The following is a 27,311-nucleotide window of genomic DNA, read 5'->3' as shown; positions in this document are numbered from 1 at the left end:
ATTTTTCTAAGTAATTAACCCAAAAAATAATTTTTGAAAACGGAAAAGAACATAGGCAAATGATATCAGAACAAAGGATCAAGAAACAGCTTCTAGACCTTCTAGAGATGGACAGCTAGCTTAACCACTGTACCCATGGCTTTCTTCTTTCCTTTCTTTTTTTTTTTGTTTATTCAAAAGGGGGAGAGATAAAGAGAGAGAGAGAGAAGTCTTCCATCCAGTGGTTCACTACCCCAAATGTCCCCAACAGACAGATCTGAGCCAGGTGAAACCCAGAGCCATGAACTCAGTCTGGCTCTCGTGTGGCAGGGACCCAACCACTTGAGCCATCACCTGCTCCCATCCTGGCTGCTCATTAGTAAGAAAATGTGTCAGAAGTGAAACTAGATTTTGAACCAGACCCTCCAATATAGGATGTAGGCATACCAAGCAGCGTCTTAAGGTCTTAACCAGTAAACCAAATGTCTACCAAGTTTCTTCCTTTCTAAATGAGGTTGTGGTAAAGTATGGCTGGCTATTGATTGATTAAATAAATGAAAAGATAATAAAAATGTATTAGCAAGCATGTTTTAAACTTAAAGTTCTATACAACATTGAGAGACTACTTTGTTTTTATTATTTAATATGGGAGATTTTAATCATGTTCAGGTTAGAAATAGCTTTCTCTCATTCAATAATAAGATTTAAATGATGCTGCAGATCATTCACATGGATTCCAAATTTGCTAATACTAACTGGTAGAATCAAAAAGGGAGAGAATAATCCAACATGGGAAGCGGGATACACAGCAGACTCATAGAATGGCAGATGTCTTAAATAGCACTCTGGCCTTAGAATCAGCCCTTAAGACATTCGGATATGGCTGAAGAGCCCATGAGAGTATTTTAGGCATGGAAAGCCAAGACACTCTGGGAAAAAAAAAAAAAGATCTAAATGAAAGATCTCTGCAAGTGAGATCCCAGTGGAAAGAACTGGGCCATCAAAGAAGGAGGTACCTTTCTCTGAAGGGAAGAGAGAACTTCCACTTTGACTATGACCCTATTGGAATAAGATCAAAGTCGGTGAACTCAAGAGGCTTCCATAGCCTTGGCAACTCAAGACTAGAGCCTAGGGAGATTACTGACGCCATAAACAAGAGTGTCAATTTGTTAAGTCAACAACAGGAGTCACTGTGCACTTACTCCTCATGTAGTATCTCTGTCCTTAATGTGTTGTCCAATGTGAAGTAATGCTATAACTAGTACTGAAACAGTATTTTACACTTTGTGTTTCTGTGTGGGTGCAAACTGATGAAATCTTTAATTAATATATACTAAATTGATCTTCTATATATAAAGATAGTTGAAAATGAATTTTGATGTGAATGGGATGGGAGAGGGAGCGGGAGATGGGAGGGGTGAGAGTGGGAAGGAAATTATGGGGGGGGTGGAAGCCATTGTAATCCATAAACTGTACTTTGGAAATTTATATTTACTAAATAAAAGTTAAAAAAAGAAAAAAAGAAATTCTATCTAGAACCCCATATTGAGAAGAACAATGAAGCTAGATAACTTCTTTGGAAACCCAAGCCTTGCTTGAGCCATCCCAAAAGTAGGGATGCAGGACAAGGATGTAGTGAAGAAATTGTAAAGGGCTGGGCCGGCGCCGCGGCTCACTAGGCTAATCCTCCGCCTAGCGGCGCCGGCACACCGGGTTCTAGTCCCGGTCGGGGCACCGGATTCTGTCCCGGTTGCCCCTCTTCCAGGCCAGCCCTCTGCTGTGGCCAGGGAGTGCAGTGGAGGATGGCCCAGGTGCTTGGGCCCTGCACCCCATGGGAGACCAGGAAAAGCACCTGGCTCCTGGCTCCTGCCATCGGATCAGCGCGGTGCGCCGGCCGCAGCGTGCCGGCCGCGGCGGCCATTGGAGGGTGAACCAACGGCAAAGGAAGACCTTTCTCTCTGTCTCTCTCTCTCTCACTGTCCACTCTGCCTGTCAAAAATAAATAAATAAATAAATAAATAAATAAAAAAAAAAAAAAAAGAAATTGTAAAGGGCTGCCATCCTGATCCAACATACTCATCTGGCAGATGTGAAAATCTTAGCCCAGGCTAACAGATAGCTTACCCAGTGCACTCATCCAGTCCAGAGGTCATATAAAGATAGTAAACGCAAAGGATATTCCATTTTTTTAAACTGCAAGTGCAGTATTATTCTTCCTCTAAAATATTCATTAACATAACAATTTGATTTCATTTTCTCAGATAATTTTTTCTGTGACCATATGAAAAGGGATGTTAAATAGAGAAATGAAGTGAGGGAAAAATGCAAAACAAATTTTGGCCAAAAATGGTTTTGTCTACCATTGCTTGGCACAGTCTCCTTGAACATACTTTATTTTAAACAAGCAAATAGTGAAACCCCACAAGACTATAAACTCAAAGACAGGCACATAATCTGCACTTTCTTATAGACCTTCATAACCTGAACTGATAGAGCAATTTGTATAAGCAATTTAAGTAAATACAGAGAAACTTCCTTGTGGCATTTCTTAGACAATTGATCTGTGCAATAAGCCAGAAAGTGTGTGAGAAATATTGCCTGTCTCTGCTCTCCTGTCAAAGACAAAACATATGGGAGGAGAAGTTATCAGCAAAAGAATGGGAAACCCCGTATCTGTATTTCAGAGCAATGACTGATTATTGACATATACATAAAGGCCTCACATCCAACTTCCACGCATGATTAGGTACATTAGCTGATTTCACAAGATAGAGTCCCAAGTCACATAGATGAGAATCAATTGACTTCTTCTATTTATTTAACAGTAGCAATGCACTTAATCATTTAAAGGCTTGACTCAGCACTATTATAAGTAGTACACATCTACTCAGCCTAAGAAAATCAAAAGTCCCTAGCTTTGGGGCCGGAGCTGTGACATGGTGGGTAAAGCCACCACCTCCAGTGCCGGCATCCCTTATGGGTGCCCGTTTGAGTCCTGGCTGCTCCACTTTCCATCCAGCTCTCTGCTATGACCTAGGAAAGCAGGAAAAGATGGCCCAAGTCCTTGGGTCCCTGTGCCCATGTGGGAGACCTGGAGGAAGCTCCTGGCTCCTGGCTTCGAACTCTGGCCATTGCAGCCAACTGGGGAGTGAACCAGCAGATGGAAGACCACTCTCTCTCTCTACCTCTCCTTCTCTTTCTGTGTAACTCTGACTTTCAAATATAAATAAATCTTTTAAAAAAAAAAGTCCCTAGTTTTCAAACACTGCTTTCTTTGCCTCTCAGAACCATTCCTAAGACTTGCTAGGAAAAAAGGTTGACCCATGTGGAGATATTTGATTTGTGTACTCTTTCTTCTCTCCCTAATCAGTACCAAACCGGAGTAATAAGTGACACAGAAAGAGGCCCCTATCATTCTCTTTCTGGAGGAAATATTCCCTTGGTAGGCATGCCTGTACTAGGATCCAGGACAGTGAAAATGTTGGTCACAGTACTTCCATCTTTCTTAACTACATGAAGGGTGTCTTTATAAAGACAAAAATGGATTGAATGAATAGGGGTCAAATTATCACATGCAATATATCACATTCAATCTTGATAATTTCAGTACAAACATAGCAACATGCCCATTACAAAGATATTTTAATTTGATATATTAGGTAAAGAATAAGTTACAAATGATATTATGTAACCAGTAGAAAAGAATGTGTATACCTTTTTAGTAAAATGTAGGTTCAAATTCAGGTTCAGTCAACTGCCTATGTAAGTGTCGAACATAACTCAACTTCCATGAGTCTGATTTGTCTGTATCACATTGACCTCCCTACATTGCTGTAAGTGTGTAAGTAGTATTATGGAATATGTATCTAAAAGGTGCTAAATCATCCATTTGGGATATGATTTTTAAAATTTATTTCTTAAAAAGGTTTTGACTCTTATGGCCGGCATAGGGGGTAAAGCTGCCACCTGTGGTATAGGGGGTAAAGCTGCCACCTGTGGTACCATCATCCCCTGATGAGTGCTGGTTCAAGTCCCAGCTGCCTCATTTCCCATCTAGCTCCCTGCTAATGTTCCTAGGAAGGCAACAGATAATGGCTCAAGTGCACTCATATGAAAGACCCGAAAGAAGCTCCTGGTTCCTGGCTTTGTACCAGCATACCTCCACCTATTTAGCTATTTGGGGAGTGAACCAGCAAATGGAAGACATCTCTCTCTATCTATCTGTAACTATGCTTTTCAAGAAAATAAACAAATCTGTTAAAAAGGTTTAATAACCAGAATCTACAAAGAGATCAAGAAACTCCACAACAACAAAACAAACTACCCACTTAAGAGATGGGCCAAGGACCTCAATAGACATTTTTCAAAAGAGTAAATCCAATTGGCCAACAGACATGTGAAAAAATGTTCAGGATCATTAGCCATCAGGGAAATGCAAATCAAAACCAAATGAGGTTTCACCTCATTAGAATGGCTTACATACAGAAATCAACTAACAACAGATGCTGGCAAGGATGTGGGGAAAAAGGGACACTAATCCTTTGTTGGTGGGAATGCAAACTGGTAAAGCCACTATGGAAGAGAGTTTGGAGATTCCTCAGAAGCCTGAATATAGCCCTACCACATGACCCAGCCATCCCACTCCTTGAAATTTACGCAAAGGAAATTAAATTGGCAAATGAAAGAGCTGTCTGCACCTTAATGTTTATTGCAGCTCAATTCACAATAGCTAAGACCTGGAATCAACCTAAATGCCCATCAACAAAAGCTGGATAAATAAATTATGGGATATGTAATCTATAGAATATTACACAGCAGTAAAAAAAAACAATGAAATCTGGTCATTTGCAACAAAATGGAGGAATCTGGCAAACAGCATGCCGAGTGAAATAAGCCAGCCCCAAAGGGACAAATATCATATGTTCTCCCTGATAGGTGACAACTAACTGAGCACCTAAAAGGAAACCTGTCGAAGTGAAATGGACACTATGAGAAACAATGACTTGATCAGCCCTAGTCCTGACTGAAGAGGAACAACTTACTATTTTATTCCTTATAGTATTTTTTGTTCTACTTAATACCACTGGTTGAACTCTTTAATTAACACACAATTATTCTTAGGTGTTTAAAGTTAACTGAAAAGTGATCCCTGCTAAATATAAGAGTGGGAATAAGAGAGGGAGGAGATGTACAGTTCGGCACATGTTCACTCGGACTTGCCCCAAATGGTAGAGCTAGAAATGTGCCAGGGGATTCCAATTAAATCCCATCAAGGTGGCATGTACCAATGCCCTCTCACTTGTTAAAGTTATCAGTTTAAGTTCATAATTGATCAAAAAGATAGGATTAAGTGTCAAAGGGATTACAAAAATAAGACCAGTGTTTGCAAATAATAATTGATAGAATTAAAAAGGAGAGAATGATCCAACATGGGAAGCGGGAAACACAGCAGACTCATAGAATGGCAAATGCCCTTAACAGCACTCTGGCCTCAGCATCAGCCCTTAAGGCATTCGGATCTGCCTAACACGCCCATGAGAGTTTCTCAGGCATGGAAAGCCAAGACACTGTAGCAAAAAAAATTACCTAAATGGAAGATCTGTGAGTGATATCCCAGCGGAAAGAAAGGGCCATCAAAGAAGGAGGTACCTTTTTCTAAAGGGGGGAGAGAACTTCCACTTTGACTATGGCCTTGTCTAAATAAGATCAGATTTGGCGAACTCAGGAGGCTTCCATAGCCTTGGCAGCTCATGACAAGAGCCTCGGGTGGTTACTGACATCATAAATAAGAGTGTCATTTGTTAAATCAACAACAGGAGTCACTGTGCACCTACTCCCCATGTAGGATCACTGTCCTTAATGTGTTGTACTATGAGAATTTATGGTAAAACTAGTATTCAAACAGTACTTTATACTTTGTGTTTCTGTGTGGGTGCAGTCTGTTGAAATCTTTACTTAGTATACACTAAATTGAGCTTCTGTATATAAAGATAATTGAAAATGAATCTTCATGAAGAATGGGATGGGAGAGGGTTTGGGAGATGGGATGGTTGCAGGTGGGAGGGTGGTTATGGGGATGAAAGCCGCTATAATCCAAAAGTTGTACTTTGGAAATTTATTTTTATTAAATAAAAGTTGAAAAAATTTTATTGACACTTGAATGTACATATTTATGGGGTCCAATGTGATATTTCCATACATGTATACAGTGTGCAATAATCGCATTAGGATGATAGATATCTCCATCACCTCAAATATTTTTCATTTCTTTCAGCTGAGAACATTCAAAATCCTCTCTACTAGCTATTTTGAAATATATAATTAATTGCTATCAATCATAATTATCCAACTGTGTATTAGAACAGTAGAAATAATTCCTCCTATCCAACTGCATTCCTGTACCCCTCACCTCATCCCTTTTCCATATCTTTCCCAGCATCTGGTAACCACTATCCAACTCTCCACTTCTATGAGACAAACTTTTTAAATTTCAAATGTAACTGAGTACTTGCATTATTTCTCTATTGGTGTCCAAATTATTTCATTTAGCATAATGCCCTCCAGTTCTACCCATATTGTCACAAATGAAAGAATTTCATTATGTTTTATGGCTGAATAATATTTGATTATATAAGAACACATTTTCTATCATAGTTATGATTTTAGCATGATGCTAGTGTTTGGGTCCTTCCTTATCCAGCTGATAGGGGAGTCCCTGTACAGGCCTTGACAGGACAGGACTCTTAATTTTTTTTCTTATCCTGACCTTTGCCTCCTTCATTTGAATGGCCTCTTCTGAGTTTTGATCTCATACTGCTTGGAGTTTACAATGAAGCAATGTTTGACTTTAACTATAAAACTGCAGTTCCATCTCATTTTAAACATTTTAGCCACAGGCATCTTTTCAAACAAAATGTTAGTGATGCAAAACAAATAAAAGTAGAGGTGTTCTGCTAGAAATCTCCCCAACTCCCCAGAGGTCTCTAAGACACTGCCAGAATCCATGGCACTTCTTGAAGTGTGTCCAGCAGCTCTGAGTAGTAGTGACCCTCAGGGTATATTTGGAATATGTGTGAGCCCAGGGCTATCACAGTGGTGAGCAAGGTCACCACTGGCATTTGTGGAGAGGAGAGAGGAGCAAGGAATTAAAACCCTGCAAAGAGAACATTCCCTCATCTCAGAGGAATATCACTCCCCAAATGCCGATAGTGTCCCACCATAAAGCTCAAAGTCTTATCTGTCCTTCTCGTTCTTGCATGTCTGTGTGTGACGTAAATGAGTCACTCAATATCTCCTACACAATGCTCTCTGCCCCATTTCCCCTTAGTGTGACAGGTATTGCGGATCTCACCGGCTTTAGCATGGAACAAAAATGTCCTGTAGGCCTAATATCATGTACAAGAGTCCAAAAGTCGCAAACTGTGAAAACCGTATCCAAACAAGCAGAAGCCTAAGACTGAGAGAACTCATTCATCTTTCCCAAGGTCACACATATAACATGGAGGGCCAGGATCTGCTGGACTTCAAAACCTATTTTTCTAGAGTTCATCCATCTACCTTACAAGCAAGTGATACTAATGCTCCACGCTAAGTGCTGTGGAAAATTCAGCATGAGAAGCAACATCTCTGCTCACAGGAAGCTCACAGCGTGGCTGGACCTACAGGGACATAGATCTCAGAAGCCAAAGCCCCAGCACAGCACTATCACTATCAGCTGTATGAGTTTAGATGTTGGAGACACTAGTGAGAACAGGAACCCTTCGGGGACCTGCAAGGAAATGGTGGTGCTTTTTCTAATGAAAGGAAAGGTTGGATTAAAGGGTCAGCAATTGTTTTCTGTAAAGGTCCATATAGTACAGAGTTTCAGCTTAGTGGGCCTTTGAGTCTGTGCTGCAACTGTTCAGCTCTGCCATCGAGTAGAGGTCCTGCATGATGACATCCACAGAGCATGCCTGTGTCTCAGGGAAATTTTATTTACAACAACAAATGGTGAACAAGATTGGCCTCCCTGGCCACACTTTGTCAATCCCTGAATTTAACTACAGGTGGTAGTAAAGCTCTTAGTCTGGCCTTCCAGGCCTTTCTGATTGGACTACAGTCTGCCTTTTCAACCTCTCTGTACTTCTCAACAGCTTAAAGGACTTGAAGGAGTCCCACTGAAGCAGTGGAGTCAAGAACAGGAAGGCCACGTCAAATAAAGAAAAATCGGTGTGCCTAGAGCAGAGGATTTTCTTAGAGTAGGGAGAGACTGACAGCACATTTGAGTCCAGTGACACAGTGCTAGAAGAGCCAGAGTAGACAATTTATACCTGAACCTATAGGCAATGGAGGCATATTGGACAAATAGGCGGGGAAGAGAGATTTTTTTTTTTTTTACAGGCTGAGTGGACAGTGAGAGAGAGAGATAGAGAGAAAGGTCTTCCTTTGCCATTGGTTCACCTTCCAATGGCTGCCGCGGCCAGCGCACCGCACTGATCCAAAGCCAGGAGCCAGGGGCTTTTCCTGGTCTCTGATGCAGGTGCAGGGCCCAAGGACTTGGGCCATCCTCCACTGCACTCCTGGGCCACAGCAGAGAGCTGGACTAGAAGAGGAACAACTGGGACAGAACCGGCGCCCCAACTGAGACTAGAACCCCGGGGTGCCGGTGCCGCAGGCGGAGGATTAGCCTATTGAGCCGCGGCACCGGCCAGATTTTTTAAATTGAGATCAAGGTCATTCTTTAGAGCTCATGGAGATCAGCAAGACTTACAATATTTGTGGTAGACATGCAGATGTGCACCCAGACATCCCTTCATGGAAGGCCTTGCTGTTCCATATGAGTGCTATCCGCTTCAGATGTCAGCTCCCTCAGAGTCTGCCTCTACCTCGGAGAGATGTTGCCTCCTGAATAAAACCCTTCTGTAGCAGACCACATGTGACGACTGAGTGAGGTGGGGGCGGAAAGGCCACCATGGCCTATGGGGTGTATTCTGATGGGTGGTATTTGTTCTTGAGCTCATTGTCAGCCCAAAACTTTGCAGCACTTGCAACCAGTTTAACCAATGCCTCTTCCCAATTCAGCTTGTTCCCCCTTTCCCTCACAGATAGACATCTGGTACTCTTTTTTTTTTTTTTTCTTTTTGACAGGCAGAGTGGACAGTGAGAGAGAGAGACAGAGAGAAAGGTCTTCCTTTGCCGTTGGTTCACCCTCCAATGGCCGCCATGGCCGGCACGCTGTGGCCGGCACATCGCGCTGATCAATGGCAGGAGCCAGGTACTTATCCTGGTCTCCCATGGCGTACAGTGCCCAAGTACTTGGGCCATCCTCCACTGCACTCCCTGGCCACAGCAGAGAGATGGCCTGGAAGAGGAGCAACCGGGACAGAATCCGGAGCCCCGACCGGGACTAGAACCCGGTGTACCGGCGCCGCAAGGCGGAGGATTAGCCTAGTGAGCCACAGCGCCGGCCGACATCTGGTACTCTTTACGAATTGAATTGTGCACTCTCAAAATTATGTTGAATTCCTCAGTCTGGGACCACAGGATGTGACCTTACTAGAAAATGGAATCATTGTAGATGTAACTAGTTAAGTTGAGATCATACTGGAATAAGGTAGACTTTAATCAAACATGACTGGTGGTGTTACAAAAAAAGGGAAATTTGAATAAGATGCACAGAAAGGGAGAACACTATATGAAATTGGGGGGGATGATGGTGCCACAAACCCAGGAGCATCAAAGATGGGTAAAAGTCAGCAGAAGCTGTGGGACAAGCATGGAACACACCCTTCCTCCCCTGCCCTCAGAAGGAGCCAATCTGCTGCACATTGATTTTAGAGTTAGCCTCCAGAACTGCGAAAGTGTATGTCCCCGTCATTTAACACATTCAGTCATGGCACTTTGTTATAACAGCCCTAGAAAATTAATGTAGACCCCAAACTCAGCCTCAGTGTTAGCTGTCAGAGAAGCCAGGCTGTGACAATATTATTTGAATAGAAAATTAATCTGGAAATATTGAACAGTAATGTGGCATGCCCTGAAAGAGTGTAAAACACTCTTAAGAAGGTGTCACATAGATTTTGAAAATATTTTCCAAATCTGTTGCCAATTTTTAAATTAATTATTCTAAATTAATTTTTAAAATTAATTTATGTATTCAAAAGGCAGAATTACATAGAAGCAGAGGCAAAGAGAGAGAGAGAGAGAGAGAGAGAGAGAGAGAGAAGTCTTCCATCCTCTGGTTCACTCCCCTTTGGCCGCAATGGCTAGAACTGCGTCGCTCCGAAGCTAGGAGCCAGTGGCTTCCTCCAGGTCTCCCACATGGGCACAGGGACCCAAGGACTTGGGCCATACTCTTCTTTCCCAGGCCACAGCAGAGAGCTGGATAGGAAGTGTAGCAGCCAGGACTTGAACCAGCACCCATTTGGAATGCCAGCACCACAAGTTGTGGCTTTATCTGCTACACCATGGCACGGCTCCCTTAACATAGACTTTTACATTAACACATCATTTTCATTTACATAATGGAAGATGTGTGTGTGTGTGTGTTCCTTTTTTTAAGAAAGCAAGGAAAATTAAAACAGACACTAGAGCAAAAGTAGAGAAGCAGAGATAAGAATATCAGAGGATAATCAGAAGTATAACTGTGTGTATAAAGAGAGGGTGCAAGAAAGTATAATATGTTCTTGAAATGTTGAACAGGTGGATTAAGTAGGTACATAAAATTACAGATCCCCTGAGCATCCATGAGGGAGAAAGAAAATAAATGTTTAGGGGCCAGCATTATGGCACAGTGGGTTAAAGCCCTGGCCTGTAGTGCCGGCATCCTATATGGGCGCCAGTTCTAGTCCCGGCTGCTCCTCTTCTGATCCAGCTCTCTGCTATGGCCTGGGAAAGCAGCGGAGGATGGCCCAAGTCCTTGGGCCCTTGTACCCTCATGGGAGACCTGGAAGAAGCTCCTGGCTCCTGGCTTCGCATCTGCACAGCTCCAGCCATTGCGACCATCTGGGGAGTGAACCAGCAGATGGAAGACCTCTCTCTCTGTCTCTACCTCTCTCTGTAACTCTGTCTTTCAAATAAATAACATAAATCTTTAAAAAAAAAAAGAAAGAAAATATACGTTCCAGGTAAGAAGTACTGTTTTTTTTCTATCTTTCTATCTTCAGGTGGAAACCACTATGTTCCAAAGTGTTTCATATACTGCAACTATGAACTTTCTACTAAGCTTAACTGCTTGAGGCAGTAGTGCAAGATGCTTTCTTTCTTCTGAAAGATATCTAGATTAAACTCAATACAGTAAAAATTGCTTTCCATACAAGACATTTCTTCACAGTTTTCTTTTCAGCACATGCTTGCACTTCTATGACAGAGTAGTGACAAAGTTTGGGGCTACCCTGGCACCTAAAGTTCAGTTCACTCTAATCTCAAGCGAGCAGATCAAGGGTTAAAGTGATAGAGAGAAGAAGGGTGCAGAGTGCAGCAGCTTGCATTTCACCATCTGGACTTGATTCTCAAGCCAACCTCAGATGAACATGTGACCTTGAGGAAATTACTTCTCTCTGAGTGTCCGTTTTCTCATCTGTAAAATTGAGAGTTGAGCCAACTGACCTTTCAATTTTGGTCATTCTAATGTTTTGAAACAGTGGGTGGAAAATGAGCAAAATGATAAAAAAGTGCCATGCATACCAGATTGAAGAGAAATGCTTGCAGACTGCAGATGTGCTGTGGCATGAGCACCCCCTCGGCGCACACTCAGAGTGAGCAGACTGCTGATCTTACAGATCACCCCTTGCACCATCCTGTGAGTATGCTCTCCTCTGCAAGCCATATAGTAAGACTTATCTCGCTCAAGTCATACTTAGCAATAGCAGCTAAGTTGTTTGAACATATAGCATAAATTCTGAGAAGTTCTTTGCTTTGCTTATTAAAGGAAGATGACAGTGTGAGTTATAGATCAATAAAACTAATGAGGGAAAAATATAATAATGCCTTAAAAGACGTTTACATGGGGTGGACTTTTGGCCTACTGGTTAAGATTTTGGATAGAACACCAGCGTCCCATATGGGATTCCTTGTTACACTCCTGATTTCACCTTCCTGCTAATGTGAATGCTGGGAGCCAGCAGGTGATAACAAAAGCAGTTGGGTCCCTGCCACCCACATGGGAAAGCTGGGTTGAATTTCTGATTCCTGACTTCAGCCTGGGCCAGCTAGACATTTGGAGAGCAGATAGAAGAGCTCTTATATATCTATCTATTTACTGTCTATGTATCTATCTATCATCTATCTGTGTCTCTGTCTCTATGCTTCTCAAATAAATTTAAAATAAATGGTTTAAATTGTTTAAAAAGGTGACCATGAAGAGCGGTCACGGTATGTGTAGAGAATCTGAACTTAGGAAGTGCTCAACAATTCAGCAGCTACTGTTACTCTCCTTGTAATAACTTACGTTAGTGTGGACATTTTTGGAGTTTTTAATTCTCTTTCACTAGCATTTGCTTTTTTAATCTTCTCAGCAGAATTAATGAGTCTAGAAAGCAAATAGTAAGACTAGGGAGATTTCTAAGAATGTATCCTTAGAGCACGTAAAACCATGAAAATGTCTTTTACTTCCCCCTCATGCCTCAGCTGATTGGGGAAATAAATGAATCTTCAGTAAACATTCCTGGCATCAGACAATATTTCTAAACATTATATTATGACTCTGAATGTCTGTGTAAGTTAATTATCTTCTCATGAATATTGATAATTATTTAGAAAGCGTGCTTCTGAATCTGCTCATCACATCATTGAGGGCTCAATCAAGAGGGCAGCAGTCAGTCCACACTCCAAGTGGCTCTAAGTTATCTGCTGTACTTTTTACCTGAAAATAGAATAGCTGCAGTCAGAATAGAGGCTTTGTCAGGGAAGGACTTTGAGATCCTTTAAAATCATAGTATATTAGGGGAGGGCACTTAAACTACCGATTAAGATACCCACATCCTGCATTGATATGCCTGAGTTCTGTACCTGGCCTGATTCTTGACTCTAGTTTCCTACTAATATGGACTTGGGAAGCAGCAGTGACAGTTCAAGCAATTGCGTTTTTGCCACCTCTACAAGAGACCTGAGTTGGTTTCCCAGCTCCCAGCTTTTGTCTGGTTCAGCCTGACTGTTGCTGGCATTTAGGGAGAGAACCAGTGTATGGGAGCTTACTCTAGCTCTTTATTTCTCTCTCTGTTTCTCAATATTAAATTAAGGTAAAAAAGGAAGACTAACGATATTTTCAAAAGGTCAAGAATATTTTTTAAAAAATCATAGAATATTGGATCAGAAGAAAAATTTAGAAAATCAGTGGTTAGTCCACTCCTTACTTTCATTAGAAACAACTAAGACGCAAAGCAATCTAAATGATTTCGTCACAACCACAGCTTTGTAGTGGTTTAACCTAATCTAAAATCTACACATCCTAAATTCCAAATTAGTGCATCTTCCACACACTTCCCTGTCTCACCATAACAAAATACAATAGAAAAAATACATTGACAAATACTTGTACTTCATGCTATTGTGTCACATTGAAATTTGGGTGTATTATCTTACCACATGAATTTGTGTTTCCTTTCACTCTCACCCTGATGCTAAAAACAATCTGAACAGGCCAGAAGATCCCCATGGTTTCACGGAAAGAACACAGGTTAAGCTCCAGAAGTATGGGTTTAAGTGATGTCTCAGTGTGACTTTAGGCTAGTTACTCCACAGCACCATGAGCTTCAGTTACAACCACTGTGGCTCCAATAAGATGGTAAGGGAACAGAGAGTGCAGGTGGAAGGATCCTGGCACATAGGAGGCATTCAGTAAATGCCATTTGGTATTATATCTGAGGCTCACAGCTCAGCCAACTGGTTCTCCAGCACCTACATGAGGCATTTGGAGAGGATTGAGAGTATCACATTGAGAAAAGGCTGCGGCTCAGTAATAGTAGCCATAAGCTCCCATGGATGCCACATCTTGACCTCTCTCTTACCTTGTTTAACCTAAACTCCTAGCTACAAATGGTAGCTACATTCCACCATCTCTGCCAGGCTGTGAGAGACTTTGGGGATACCTTTGTTTCTCCCAGTGCTTTTCCTAGAGTCATACAAGAGTCTCAAATCATTCCACATGTGATGAAAAGGGAAGGTCACTGCGGAGTCCAGGGTGGGGAAGACCTGCCTGGCATGTCTCTCCATTCTGCGTCGCTGTGGCATTCTCCTGGATACCCTGAAAAGCCCTGCTCTAAGATGTCAGGAAATGTTCTTGTCTTCACATCATTCTGTCTTACACCTACACCCACACAGACTTCCACAGCCTTCTTGTACTCAGTTCCATCTGAAGAAGTCACATTTTCCCAAGAAAGCAAAATTTATCTTCTTAGGCAATAAAAATGCCTTGTTTGTTTACACATTTCCTCCTCCACTCCCAAACCCCATATTGCCTGCATTCCTGTGATTTGAAAAAGCTGTTCTCAACAGTGCTTCCCTGCCCACCCCCTGCCATCTCTTCACTCAAATATAGCAAGACATTACCGACCAAAAAGACATCTGCCATCTGGCAAAGTCCTATTTTTACTGCCAAGGAAACCAATATATTAATTACCTTAAAATAGTAGCACCTTCCCCACACACACACTGATCCTCTTTTGTAAATTTCTTTAAAATATGTTAATTTGTCAGAAACTGTGTCCAGGGTGTTCACGACAAAGCTTCACCCAAGAGCTTACAACAGTGACTACTCCTGTGATTCAATTATCATCCAAGTTTTTAAATAAAATAAAGGTATGTGACATATAGCTGGAGATCTAGAGAATGAATGGCAAATTGCTATTGCTAAATGGACACAGGGCTTTGTGTCTTCAATGCTGCCAAGTGAAAGTCTGAGTACTGAAGCTTTTAGTTGTTTTTTGCTTTCCAAGAAATGGAAAATTAGTGCCTTGAAAAATCTCTGAACTTTTCCTACTCAAAGAAGTAGAATTTGTTTTTATGTATAAGGTTTTAAATTCTTCAAAAGAGTTAGGGAACACAGCACTCGAGATGAACCTTGTCTGTTGAAAAACTGCATTTTCAGCTCCTTCATCATCATCGTCAGTAGCAGTAGTACAATCAGCACTTATCAAGAATTCATTAGGGGCCGGCGCCGCGACTCACTAGGCTAATCCTACATGTTGTGGCGCCGGCACACCGGGTTCTAGTCCCGGTCGGGGCGCCGGATTCTGTCCCGGTTGCCCCTCTTCCAGGCCAGCTCTCTGCTGTGGCCAGGGAGTGTAGTGGAGGATGGCCCAGGTACTTGGGCCCTGCACCCCATGGGATACCAGGAGAAGCACCTGGCTCCTGCCATCGGATCAGCGCGGTGCACCGGACGCAGCACGCCGGCCGCGGTGGCCATTGGAGGATGAACCAATGGCAAAGGAAGACCTTTCCCTCTGTCTCTCTCTCACTGTCCACTCTGCCTGTCAAAAAAAAAAAAAAAAGAAAAGAATTCATTAGGTAACTAATGTTCTACGAAGAGATTCATATATAGTAATTTAATTTTGACACTAACTTGGCAAGGAGGATAGTGTAGAAACTGAGGCACAATGAGGCTGATTCCCTAACTATAAAGTTAGAACCTGGCCATAATTCAGATTCAGCTGGACTGTCCCGAGCTCAGGCTGTCACCACCACTGCTCAGATCCCTCACTGAGGTCTTGCTGTCTTTGATTGTTTGATGAATTGTTTCTTCTAGACTCTTACGATTTCAGCAATAAATTAAAATATCCACAACTCATTTGTCACCAGAAGGAACTACTAGAATCAAGGAACAATGTGAAAACCATGACATTTTTAAACAGATAATTAAGTCGTGGCATTAATAAATTTGCTGAGAGTTCTAATATTTAAAAAATTAACTAGTATTTGCCTTCTTGACTCATTTCTTAGAAAGGAGCTCTCTTCTATGATTGTCAGAGGCTGGAGATTTCCTGCCGCTGATGTTTGCCAACACTGCAGTCAGCCTGCTTAGGAGCATATTGGCAACATTAAACACAGGCTGAGGGGATTCATGGAACAGTAAAAATTAAAAATGAGCCAGGGGAAAGGAGGGATGAGGTTTTCGTTTGTTTGTTTATTTGTTGCTAGTTTTATTTTTTCAGACATGTCCTTAGACAAACACATAGTATTCTATTGTTTTTATTTTTTCTGAAACAAAAATGGTGGCAAATAGAGGAAATCACATCTTAGAGACCAGCACTGTCAGAGTAAGGATCAGATCATTAAATCCTTCACAAACAGCAAATGCTTCACTCACAGGACAGAAACAAAACATTTGGAGGCAACGCTATTTTGAAGATTTTTTGGTTCCCTCTGACCAACCTTAGCATGAGAAAAAAGAATACACACAGAATCAAAATGATCATGTATGCATTACTGCCCGAAAAAATTCAAGAGCTGGCTTTACATTCTTCTTCATTAATACAAGAACATGTGACAATATGAACATTTCATTGTTTGTTAAACTTTTGAATTACTTCACCAGAGGAGGCCTCTTGCAGATTGCTGAGGATAGAGTTGAGTCCTTCATGCTGACCCTGTTTCCATCATGGACTCTCAAGCATCTGGCCTAAGCAATCGTAAACACTGGAGCTTCATACATGGTGGTAAGGAATCTAAAATTTGGAAGTGACTCAGTCTAGCTCTTTCTATGTTTGTGAAAGGAAGAACAGTAATGCCTCAATCTTACTGAGCTATCCTGATATCTTACTGAGCTTCCTGATAGCTGATGGAAAACTCCTAAAATTGTGTTTTTAATCTAATTCTCTACCTGTGTGGTACACAATGGAATGCAGAAAGCTAATGCTTCCTTGTTCTGGTTAATTATCATACGTTTTTAGCAGATTTGCATAGATTTGATATTTCTGTACTCACCATTAATCATTCCTTGGTTTATTCATTCAATAAATACTTAGACCACACACCCTGTGCTAGTGACCCTTCTGGGTAATGAGAAAACAAAGATGAATAAGAGTTGATCTGGACCCTCAAGAAGCTCACATTCTAATTCAATCCAGTGTGATTAACAAGCTGTTAGCAGGGGAAAGTACAAGATGAGGAGAGGCAAGCACAGAGGATGTAGCCTTACCCTGGAAGGTCAGAGAGGGCTTCACGCAGGAGAAAGGCCTCAGTGGAGAGCTGATGGACGAAGAGCAGCTCACCAGGCAGACAAAAAGGCAAGGGTCTGTCCAAGGAAGAGAATGAGTCTAAACACAGCAGGCAAAGCAGTGGTCTCCATCTCTAGAGTCCTTGTGGGTAGTAAAACTTGGGCAGTTCATTATGCAAGAGAGAGCACTGGCTGAAAATTAGAATGTCTAAAATATTTTGAAACTTGCTAAATAAATGCCAAATAACGATTTGTTAAACGAGATTGGGATGGTTACAGATAGAGCATTCGCTTTTTAGATAGCTGTACTTTCATAATTCACCCCTTAGAGTTCTCATCACAAGGACAAAAACCATCTCCAACCTCTGCAAAAGTAATCGGTGTCTGAATCTGAAGCAAAGAAGCACAGGTACTTCATCAGAAATGAACTCCTCAGCTAAAAAAATCCACTGGATTTCCCCGAACCCCCAGGAACCCTTCAGTGGCCTGCCCATTTCTGCCTCCACGAGGAGCTGTGCAGGTGCACCTTGCCCCTCTCTGCTTTGCCCTGCAGCACGCAGCTGGTTTCCTGACTGCAGCACCGCATTGCTGACTCATAGGCAATGGCATGACTACCCAGAACCTCGCTGTCTCTTTCCGCCTCCTCACACGTAGTCAGCTATTTCCCCTGCAAAGATGGGCACACTTGAACCTTCTCCCCATAGTGTGACTACATCTACTCCTAGCTTCTAATTCTAACCTCTTTTTTACATCACCAGTGTCACTTTCAATTCTGAATTTTTATTAAACTAATATAATTCAGTTTATGCAACCTTGTCATTGGTAAACTTAAATTACTTAATAATCTTTATTGGATTCTGTTTTGTCAGTGATTGAAATTAGATCTACCCTGGTGCCAAAACTTCTTCCTACTGGACACTACTACCTGTTATGTACCCAGCTTACTATTCATTTTCAAGGACTATTCACAGATTGTTGCTAGCCAGATGTTACAAACTTACCTAGGATGTGTACCTGTTAATAGCCATATTCACATATGATACTGTTGTGCAAAGATCAGTTTAAAAACATTACCAAGGTCAAGGGAAACAACATTTACATAAACTAAACATTCTGCTCTAAATGAGATTAAGGTTTTCTGATAAGACCTGATCTTGACAAGCAAGAATCACAACCCTACCTGACATTTGTAGGATTCAAAGGAATTTCACATAACTGAACCTAGTGATAACTGTGAGGAAGGCATTCTAAGTCCCATTTAATAGATGAGAAAACTAAAGTCTGCAGAAATTAAGGAGCTTGCCTTGATTCACACACACCTCAGTGGCTAAACTCAGAGCTGAAGGTAAATATTGCTAGATCAAACATTATATCAACTCTTGGGTTCTAGAAAAATGAATGTTGTAATAGCTTCCTCTTTTGAAAAGTTATACTCCTGTAACTTCACATTTGATCTCCAGATAAGTTCTCAGACTTCATTAATTGAGCTAATAGTCCACCAACAAGAACAAGGAACTGTTTTAGTGTTATGGAATATAAGTTAGCCAGACTTTTTAGATGAGAGACATAATCAGAAAATTGTGCTTGAAAATAAAGCTAGTCTAGGGACAAAACAAGAGAGGTTCAACAGAATGGAGTCTGGCAACCAGAGAAACATCTGAAACAATGATATCTCCAAGAGTTTAGTCAATAGATCTGTATTATCTTTGCAAATATTTTGGTCCCTGTTTTACTCCTCTTATTTCTAACTTTTAGTCCACTATCTGCCCTTTAACATAGAACTGATCTATATCATCATATCATGTCTAGTTTTTAGCATATTGGTTTGGTATGCTAAGTAGCTACAACCAAACATAGGCAATAAGAGGATGAGACCAAATAGGACTTTTAAAAAGTGTAATAATAGACTTTTGATCTTTATTTAAGATGAATGAAACAAATTAAAAATCCCCAACAGTTGGACAGGTGCAGTTAAATGACATAGTTATTTAAGGTCAGAGACAATGTGTTGAAGAAAGTAGCTCAGAAAACTGAAAAGGGCCCTGGGTGCCAATTCAGTCTCCCAGCTGCTTTTGATTGTACCAAAGAAGGAAGAGAGGTAACAATAATTGGAAAGTTTCAGAGGAATTAGCAAAGGTAGGAGGATAGTAGTTTTCTTTGGATTCCCAAAGAAAAGTAAGATACGAAGTTTCCTAAGTCACTGCAGGCTCTGTCAGAGAAAGAGTGTTTGATCAGTAATCCAACGCTTACTAAATGGTCTTACTAAAAAGACCAGGAGGCACCAATGGAATCTCAGCAAAATATGCAAACGGAGGGGAAGCTGAAGCAGCTTCCAATATCCACAAGTCTATTTGAAGCCTAGTGAGTTCTGTGACCTCATAACAACAAGGGTGAGTGTGAAATTCCTTTGAGATTGCTCAATAAAGCTTTTATATAGACAACCAATTTGGTCAGGTGTCACCTCCATATATGAAGACAAAGATCCCATACTATTTTGGAGAGGAACTAAAGAGGCAATAAGCAGCCAGTTTTGCAAAAGTGTGCTCTGATTATCTCTGTGGGTTTCATTTTTTTGTTACTTGCCGTATTTTCATCCTAGAGAGCTTACTAAGGCCTTGGTTAAGCCCAGGAGGCAAATAATTTTCATGATCTTTTTTAGAATAGTTTATGTGACAAATCATTTTTAAATGGTATCTAAGTGTATCAAATTAAATCAGTGACCTTTGTGTGTACATCAAATATATCAAAATGAGCAGAAGCAACTTCAACAGCTTTCCTCTGCATATTGCTTTGCATTTTATCAAATGCTCTCAAATGTCATCTTAACTGTAATCACAACACTCCTAAGAGGTGGTGTGACATATTAGTGTCCTCATATTACTAATAGGACAGTTGGATACACATGACTTTTCCAAGGTGAGATTCAGAATTGCAGCATGTAAAGTTCAAAAGAGGAGACACAATACTGAAATGCACATTTTACAACTATAAATCTGGTGCTCTTGCCTTTCATCCAGGCTTCTAAAAGGGTACTAATGAAAATTATTTATTAGGATATCCTGTAGCACTGCTCTTTTGCATTCAGTAAGGAGTTCAAATGATGATAGATGGTCAGTCAGTCTACAAGCTTTACTGAGTACCTGTTAATTTCTAAGTGCTTCTAATTGTGCAAATAAATGAGGATATGGAAGAAAAAAAGACACATTCAACCCAAATGCACCTCTCAGTTAAAGAGACCCAAACACCTGTAATAAAATGTGGCCCATGGTAAAACACTGACAAGATTAGAGCAGGAAATCCTAACTCCACCATGGAGTGGGGCAAGACCCCAGAAGACTATGGTAAGGAAATGAGTTTTGAAGGTATAGGTATACAGCCTTGATTTCTATATGGCATATTTATATGCCCTCATAACTAGTGCAACTGAGTATAAATTACATAAAGTATTAAACATTTTGCAAATTGACCAGAATTAGGAGAAAGTACTTAAAAATGAGCTAGTAGTTGCAAAAACATATTAGCTATTCCCCAATTTCCTTGTAGCATCTGGAACAGATGTTTTGAGGAATGATCAAACCATCAACAGTTCAATAACTGATGACCAGACAAATGAAGGGAATGACAGAGTCATGTTTACAAGAGAACAAGAAAATTCTGCACACCTGGGCTGTGTAATAATGGCAGATGGCAGAAACTAAGTGGAAGGAAAAAAAAACTACAAGTGGCAAATTCTTGCAGCTGTAGAATCAGACTCACCTATTGAACTCTTCTGAATCCATTCAGGGGAAATTTCCCCATAGACAGTCTTGAGAATTATAGTTACAGTACTAAAGGTGCATTTTCTACAAGTAATAGTTGTCGAAAGTGTCCAATAAGTTATCAGCCAAAGAAAACACCCCAGCAAGACACTAGTGAATTTGTATGAAACACCATCTACAAAGAGAAGACTTTTTCCGGGTCACTTAACAGAGCTCCTGAAACATCTCTTTTGCCCACACTCTCACCCCATGCTGTCAAGGACACCATGGCAAAAACAAAGGAATGAACAAATAATCTAGCAGATAGAGAAGCAATTGGCAGTTCATGAAGCAGAATGCAAGTAAAATCCATTAACAGCACCATTTGCCATGTGTGCATGTGGGTCATAAAACAAAAGAGAATTCATGCATACAAAAAAGACAGTTTTGTCATCATCAGTGGGTATCTCAGCAGGAAGTCCCCACTATTGCTGTTATGAGAGAGAGTAAAACCAAAGGCAGCAAGGCAACAGAGGCTGCAATGTTCACAGATTTGTTCATCTCTCCTTATATTGGCGCAGTTAACTTCGCCGCATCTGTTCCACATGCCAGGCACAGTACTAGATATGGAGCACACAAAGGAAACAGGATGCCATTTCTACGCTGAAGCAGTCTTTCTTATGAGCAATATTGAAGAAATGCGTAAGTGTCTTAGGGAGTATAGGAGCAAGTCTCAAAAGTGACAAACTCCCCAGATGAAAAAGAAAAAGAGGCATGAGCAGCCATGGAAAGCAGAGTGCAACACAAGCAAAAGAAAAGAGGTGAGGGATGAAACACAACCAAGGAAGCAGTGTTGGGGGAGGAGACTATGTGGGAGAGGACTGGACACAGATCTGAGTGGACAGTAACCTAAGTATCATCAAATAAGAAAACGAGGCTTAAAAAGGTAGGAGGCAGAAGTTCCTCAAGGATGGCTTCATATGGCAAGAAGCTTGAGCATTTTGATAATGGGGAAACAACAAATAGTTTTGCACAGAAGATGTCTTATTAATTATTTTCATTGAAATTATTGAGAGATTCAAGTTTAGAATATTTGTTGTTGGATTTTGGTATGTAATCTTTAGTATATTTAAGTAGTTCTCTTCTTTCCTATTTTACTAGGAATTTTATTACAACTGGATGTTAACTTTTATCAAATTTCTTTTAACATCTCTCATGTCTTTTTAGCACATTTCAGAAGCCTTTTTAATACCTTTCCCCTTGAATTTCTTGAAGGCTTATGTTGATCAATTGATGGATGTTGCATTTCCTGAATAAAGCCTGTTTTGTCATAATTTATTTCAATTTGATATATTGCTACATTTCATTTCTTAATAATTTATAATTTTGAATTTATTCTGATCAAAATTCTGTAGTTTTCTTTCCCTCCTTGAACCATTTTGCTGCCACTTCTGATTTTTTTTAAATAAAAGGAGCTTTATCCTGATTTGGGTAGTACTAAAGTTATTGTGACTTTTAAAAAATTAAGTTGAATAATTTTTCTGATCTAGATTAGAACTGTTTTTACTTAAAATTTAGATGAGATTTCCCTAAAAACCTAAGCAGTTCTGGGATTTCTGCATGTCTAGTTATTCAATCACCAGCCTGATCTCTTCTTTGACAATTGGTTTATCAAAGTTTTTGGTTTCTTTTAAAGGTCAGCTTTACCTATATTTTGCTGTGAAATCATCCATTTCATCTGTTTTCAAATATTTCATTTCTGTTTTTGAAAGCTTTATTTTATTTATTTGGCAGACAGAGTTACAGAGATGGAGGAGAGACAGACAGAGATTTTCCACACATGGGTTCACTTCCCAAATGACCACAACAGCCAAGGATGAGCCAGGCTAAAACCAAGAGCCTGGGACTCCAACTGAGTCTTCCACATGGATGGCAGGGGGGTGGGTAGTCATCTTCCACTGCTTTTCCCAGGTGCATTAGCAGGGAGTTGGATAGGAAATAGAGCAGCCAGGGCTTGGTACTGGTGGTATACCAGCAGCCCAGGTCCTGAACCACAACACCAGCCCCCAAATATTTATTATTTTCTTCCAGTTATTTTAACCACTATATTTGCAGTTTCAAATAATTTGTATCTTATATTTCTGCTGTTTTTTTAAGCATTCTCAGGATATATCTATTCCACTAGCTCTTTGTAAATGAAGATTGATTTATTTATTTGAAAGTTGAAGTTCACTCCTCAAACACCTCAATGGCTAGTTCTGGGCTAGGCTGAAGCCAGGATCCTGAAGCTTTATCCAGGTCTCCCCTTTGGGTGGCAGGGACCCAAGCACTTGGGACATCTTTTGCTGCTTTTCCCAGGTCGGTAGCAGGGACACGAACCATCACCCATATGAGTGACTTTACTTGCTATGCCACAATACTGACCCCTCCACTAGCTTTTTGAAGTTTTAGACTTATTCCTATTTTCTTATAAACATTTGTTTTATTTGTTTGAAAGGCAGAGTTACAGGGATTGGGGGGAGAAAGAGCTTCCATCCACTGATTCATTCCCCAAATGTCCACGAAAACTGGGGCTGGGCCAGGCCAACACCAGGAACTAGGAGCCCCATCCTGGTCTCCCACATAGGAGACCACATGGCCCTCTTTTGCCGTTTTCCCAGATGCATTATCAGGGATCTGAATCAGAAGTTGATGAGCCAGGACTTGAACATGCTGTCTGCTCATCCAAGACGCTACACTACTCTTTAACTGGTCTCCCCCATCCTCTACTGTGTGTGATTTTAAATGTTTGACTTTCTCCTCCTATCCCCAAGTAGGATTGGAACACTGCTAAACCCCCCCTCTCGCCTGGCTCCTTGTGTTTGTTGAGTCAGCCTAGAACCCTCTTTTCTAGGCTATTGTCAAATTCCTTTTCCAGTAACACCATCCTACTTCAAGAGTCCTCCCATGTGGCTGGTGTGGGGCATAGCAGATAAATCCACCACTGGCGATGCTGGCATCCCTTATGGGCGTGCTGGTTGGAGACCCAGCTGCTCCATTTCCTATCCAGCTCCCTGCTAATGCACCTGGGAAAGCCACAGAAGATGGCCCAAGTGCTTGAGCCCCTGGACTCAGGTGGGAGATCAAGAAGAAGCCCCTAATCCTGGCTTTGGCCTGGCCCAGACCCAGCCATTGTGGCCATTTGGAGAGTGAACAAGTGGATAGATTTTTCTCCCTCTTCCTCTCTCTATGTAACTATGACTTTCAAAAAAATAAATAAATCTTAAAAAATATCAAGAGTCCTCCCCTGTTGCTTCTGCCACAACTTGCCAGTCAGTCTTTCCCCACTCAATGTTTTTGTATGCATTGTGTGAGTTTGAATGTGTGTATCCTATGTCATGGCTCACCAGGTCTTCTCTTCAGCTGTCTCCAGTGGTTGTTTGGTTATTCCAAAAAAATTTATTTAATAAACGAAATGCTATTAGGGTACTGCTATTTTAAGCTTATGGTGAGAAACTACTAGAAATCCTTCTTGTGACAGATTTCAAATCTTCTGCTCAGGGAAAACAATTCTTTGCTCTTTAAAAAAATTATTGCCTCTTTTTAAACTTATCCTTCTTCTACCTTCTTCTGCTCCTGTAGCTCCTATTTTTACCTGTTTGGGTTTTTGGATTAAATTTCCACATCTCATATCTTTTTCTGTCTCTTTATATTTTTGCTCTGTGCCTCAAAACATATCTTGCAGTTCATCTTCCATCTCAACAGTTAGCAGCTTCATTGATATCAATAAAAGTTTAGTTGGAAAGCAATATATTTAGTTCTAAAAATTGTAGCTAGAACTTGAATGTCCTTGAGTTATTACACACACACACACAAGCGCGCGCGCGCGCGCGCGCGCGCGCGCATATACACACGTAAAAATCTGCTTTTTTGTTTTCTAGAAGCTCCATTCTGTTAGCTAGGTACTGTTGATTTGGAATGATCTTTTCATTAGCTGTTAACTCCCCTTAGATTGCTTGCTATTTTCCTTGTTGGCTCATTGAGATCACATGTGATCTTTGGAGAATCCAAGGAGCAACATTCTAAGTAGGTGGTCTCTCTATTCCCAAGGGTACCTATTGTCAGAAGTAGACAGTATCAGATTCTTTCTGGGGCACCTTGAAAGAAGCCCCTTTGTTTTCAGATATCTTTTTTTTCTCTCCTAAGAGGCCAAAGAGGAATCAACCACATATTTTACTATTTATTCCCTTCTTCAATCCCATAAAAACCAAAATTCCACTAAAGAGCTTCCCAAGAAAGTCATAGGTCCCATGGGTCAAGACTTCCAAAGATATACTATTTTCTTATCCTTACCCTATGACTTCCAGCCGGTCAGCATCCAGGCATTTATCTATTCCTTGCAGTTTTCTCTGCAGGACGTCTAACAGAGCTTAAAGCCACACTTGCTCCAGCTACAGTCCATTAAAAAAGGACCAGAGCAGAAGTGAGCTGCATCCAACTTACTATGTCATAGAATCTCTTCCTTGTGACTGTAATTTTGGATTTATTATGGTTTTTGTGAAATAGACCACTTATTAAACACATCTTTATGGTTTATTTTACCATCAAGTAGTAAACAAACAATACAATCATAGATATTATTATTAGTAATGTACTGTCAAATAAAAATGGACATTTATTAACATCTAAGCTATCGTGACAATATAAGGAAAAGACTAAGGTTAATCAGTATTTTTAGACACAGTTTGGCAGTATTATTTCTGCTGATGCCACCACTTCTTGATTCGGGCTGCAAGACACTGCATGTGGTCATGCAGGCTTTCTATTCTCTCATCCAGGGCTGCTATTCATAGTCGGAGACACCATTGTTTCTTTCTACTTTTTGGGACAATTTTCCAAAGAAGGCTGATAAATATTCTGATGAAGGAGTGGCTTTTTCTAATTTTCACAGAATCACCATATGGCCTCATCCTTGGTTAGCAGTTTGCCAAAGTATCTTCCCTTCCAGGAATTTCACCCTCCAACGGAAATAAAAATGTAACATTTTAAGCATAAGTCTACATCCAGTTGTTTTGAATGGTTTGTTTTGTACTGCATTATAAATTTTTACACAAGACTTTCTTTTTTTCTTAAAAAATTCTGATTGGTTTTTACATTTTCTTGTAGAAGTAATGAATTCTCAGGATGCTTATCCCGTGTTTCCTTGCACAAGAACAAAGTTCACTTTCCATTTCCATAATAAAATATTTAGATACTTTATAAAAATATTTAAATACATTCTACACTTTTTTTGGTGAAGTGCTGCTGCTTCTCATTATGTATTTTCTAGACATAGATGAGTCATGCTATCAACCTTGTTGCAATCAAGGGCTTTGTAAAGAGCTCTAGAGATGCCAGTCTTGACATGTCTCAATTTCAGGTTATTTTGAATTTTCTTCATTATCTTTCATAGTTTCTGATATTTCAAGCTCATTTGTAAAGAGTATAATGTTTCTTCTAACTAGTTAATTACCTCAGTTGAAACACAATTATAGAATTCATATACTTTACAAAGATAAATTTTAAAAAGATAAATTGGCTATACCACCTAAGTCACACACACACACACACTGCACTCATGACTCAGGTTGAACTATCAGGAAGTAAAATAACAATGGAATCATGTAAATTAATATTTCATTGGGTACAATTTGGGTAGAATTTTGGTCTGATTTGTGTGTGAGTGATTTTTTTTGAGTTGTAACATCAAAAAGTATTAAATCTTAGAAAATGAGTTCCCGTTTCATACAGCAAGCAACATAGATAGTTGTCTAACTCGCACTCTTTTGATTTAGCCTTCCCAGCTCTCAATGAAAATATGCTCTCTGCCCATTTGACTAATGTCACAAAAGTTCCTCTAAGACAAAGTTTCAGATTTCCAGTGACTTCAAGTTCATAAAAATGTTTTATTTGCTGAACTTACTTGAAAAGATCCAGATTTCATGATGTTGGAGAAGCTGCTTTTATGCATCTGCTCAAAACTTCACAGAAATTCAAAATTCCTGCCCCCAACCTCTAAGCAAATTGAGTTTCCAGAAAAACACATTAGATTTGACTTTCGGTTTGTGTGTGTCTGGCACACATCCAACTCTTTGAAGAGTAGGAATACTGCAAGTTTCGAAGAGCAGGGCTGGGAAGAGAGTCTGCTCTGAGCAATGGGAACAGCCTGAAAGCAGGGGCCAGGCTGCAGGAGTTCTTAACCCTCTCCCTACAATAGGAGTAAAAAAGCTTCCATTTTGGGAAACTGTCATAAAAACAACACCACCAGTGACCCTTTGTCCTTGCCTCCTCTCTCTCTTTTCTTCTTATGTGACACCTGACTTCCATTTTAATCCCAGAAGCAAAAAGAAAGTGAGAAAAACCTCCAGAGGTGAAAGAGAAGAGAAAACATGGCCACCCACCGCCATGTCTACCCTGCCAAGGAAGGAGTCAGGTCCCACCCCACA

At 40.6% G+C, this 27,311-nt stretch overlaps 1 protein-coding gene across 2 annotated transcripts in view; it reads left to right on the top strand.

Annotated features, from left to right (window-relative positions):
* The window catches only part of KCNMB2 (potassium calcium-activated channel subfamily M regulatory beta subunit 2), a 412,195-nt gene that overhangs the window by 96,530 nt on the left and 288,354 nt on the right, over nucleotides 1–27,311 (top strand). Inside the window, exon 2 of one of the 2 annotated variants that reach the window (XM_089332145.1) lies at nucleotides 11,601–11,758. The exons of the other annotated variant lie outside the window; for it this stretch is intronic. The gene's annotated coding sequence lies outside the window, so the exon portion shown is untranslated. The remainder of the gene's footprint in view (nucleotides 1–11,600; nucleotides 11,759–27,311) is intronic. 2 annotated transcript variants of the gene reach the window in all.

This window comes from Oryctolagus cuniculus, chromosome 4 (genome assembly GCF_051225735.1).
Source record: "Oryctolagus cuniculus isolate XC-2025 breed Fujian yellow rabbit chromosome 4, ASM5122573v1, whole genome shotgun sequence".
Taxonomy (NCBI): Eukaryota; Metazoa; Chordata; class Mammalia; order Lagomorpha; family Leporidae; genus Oryctolagus; species Oryctolagus cuniculus.
Note: the sequence above shows the minus strand (reverse complement) of the source record. Positions and strands in the feature narration are given on the sequence as shown.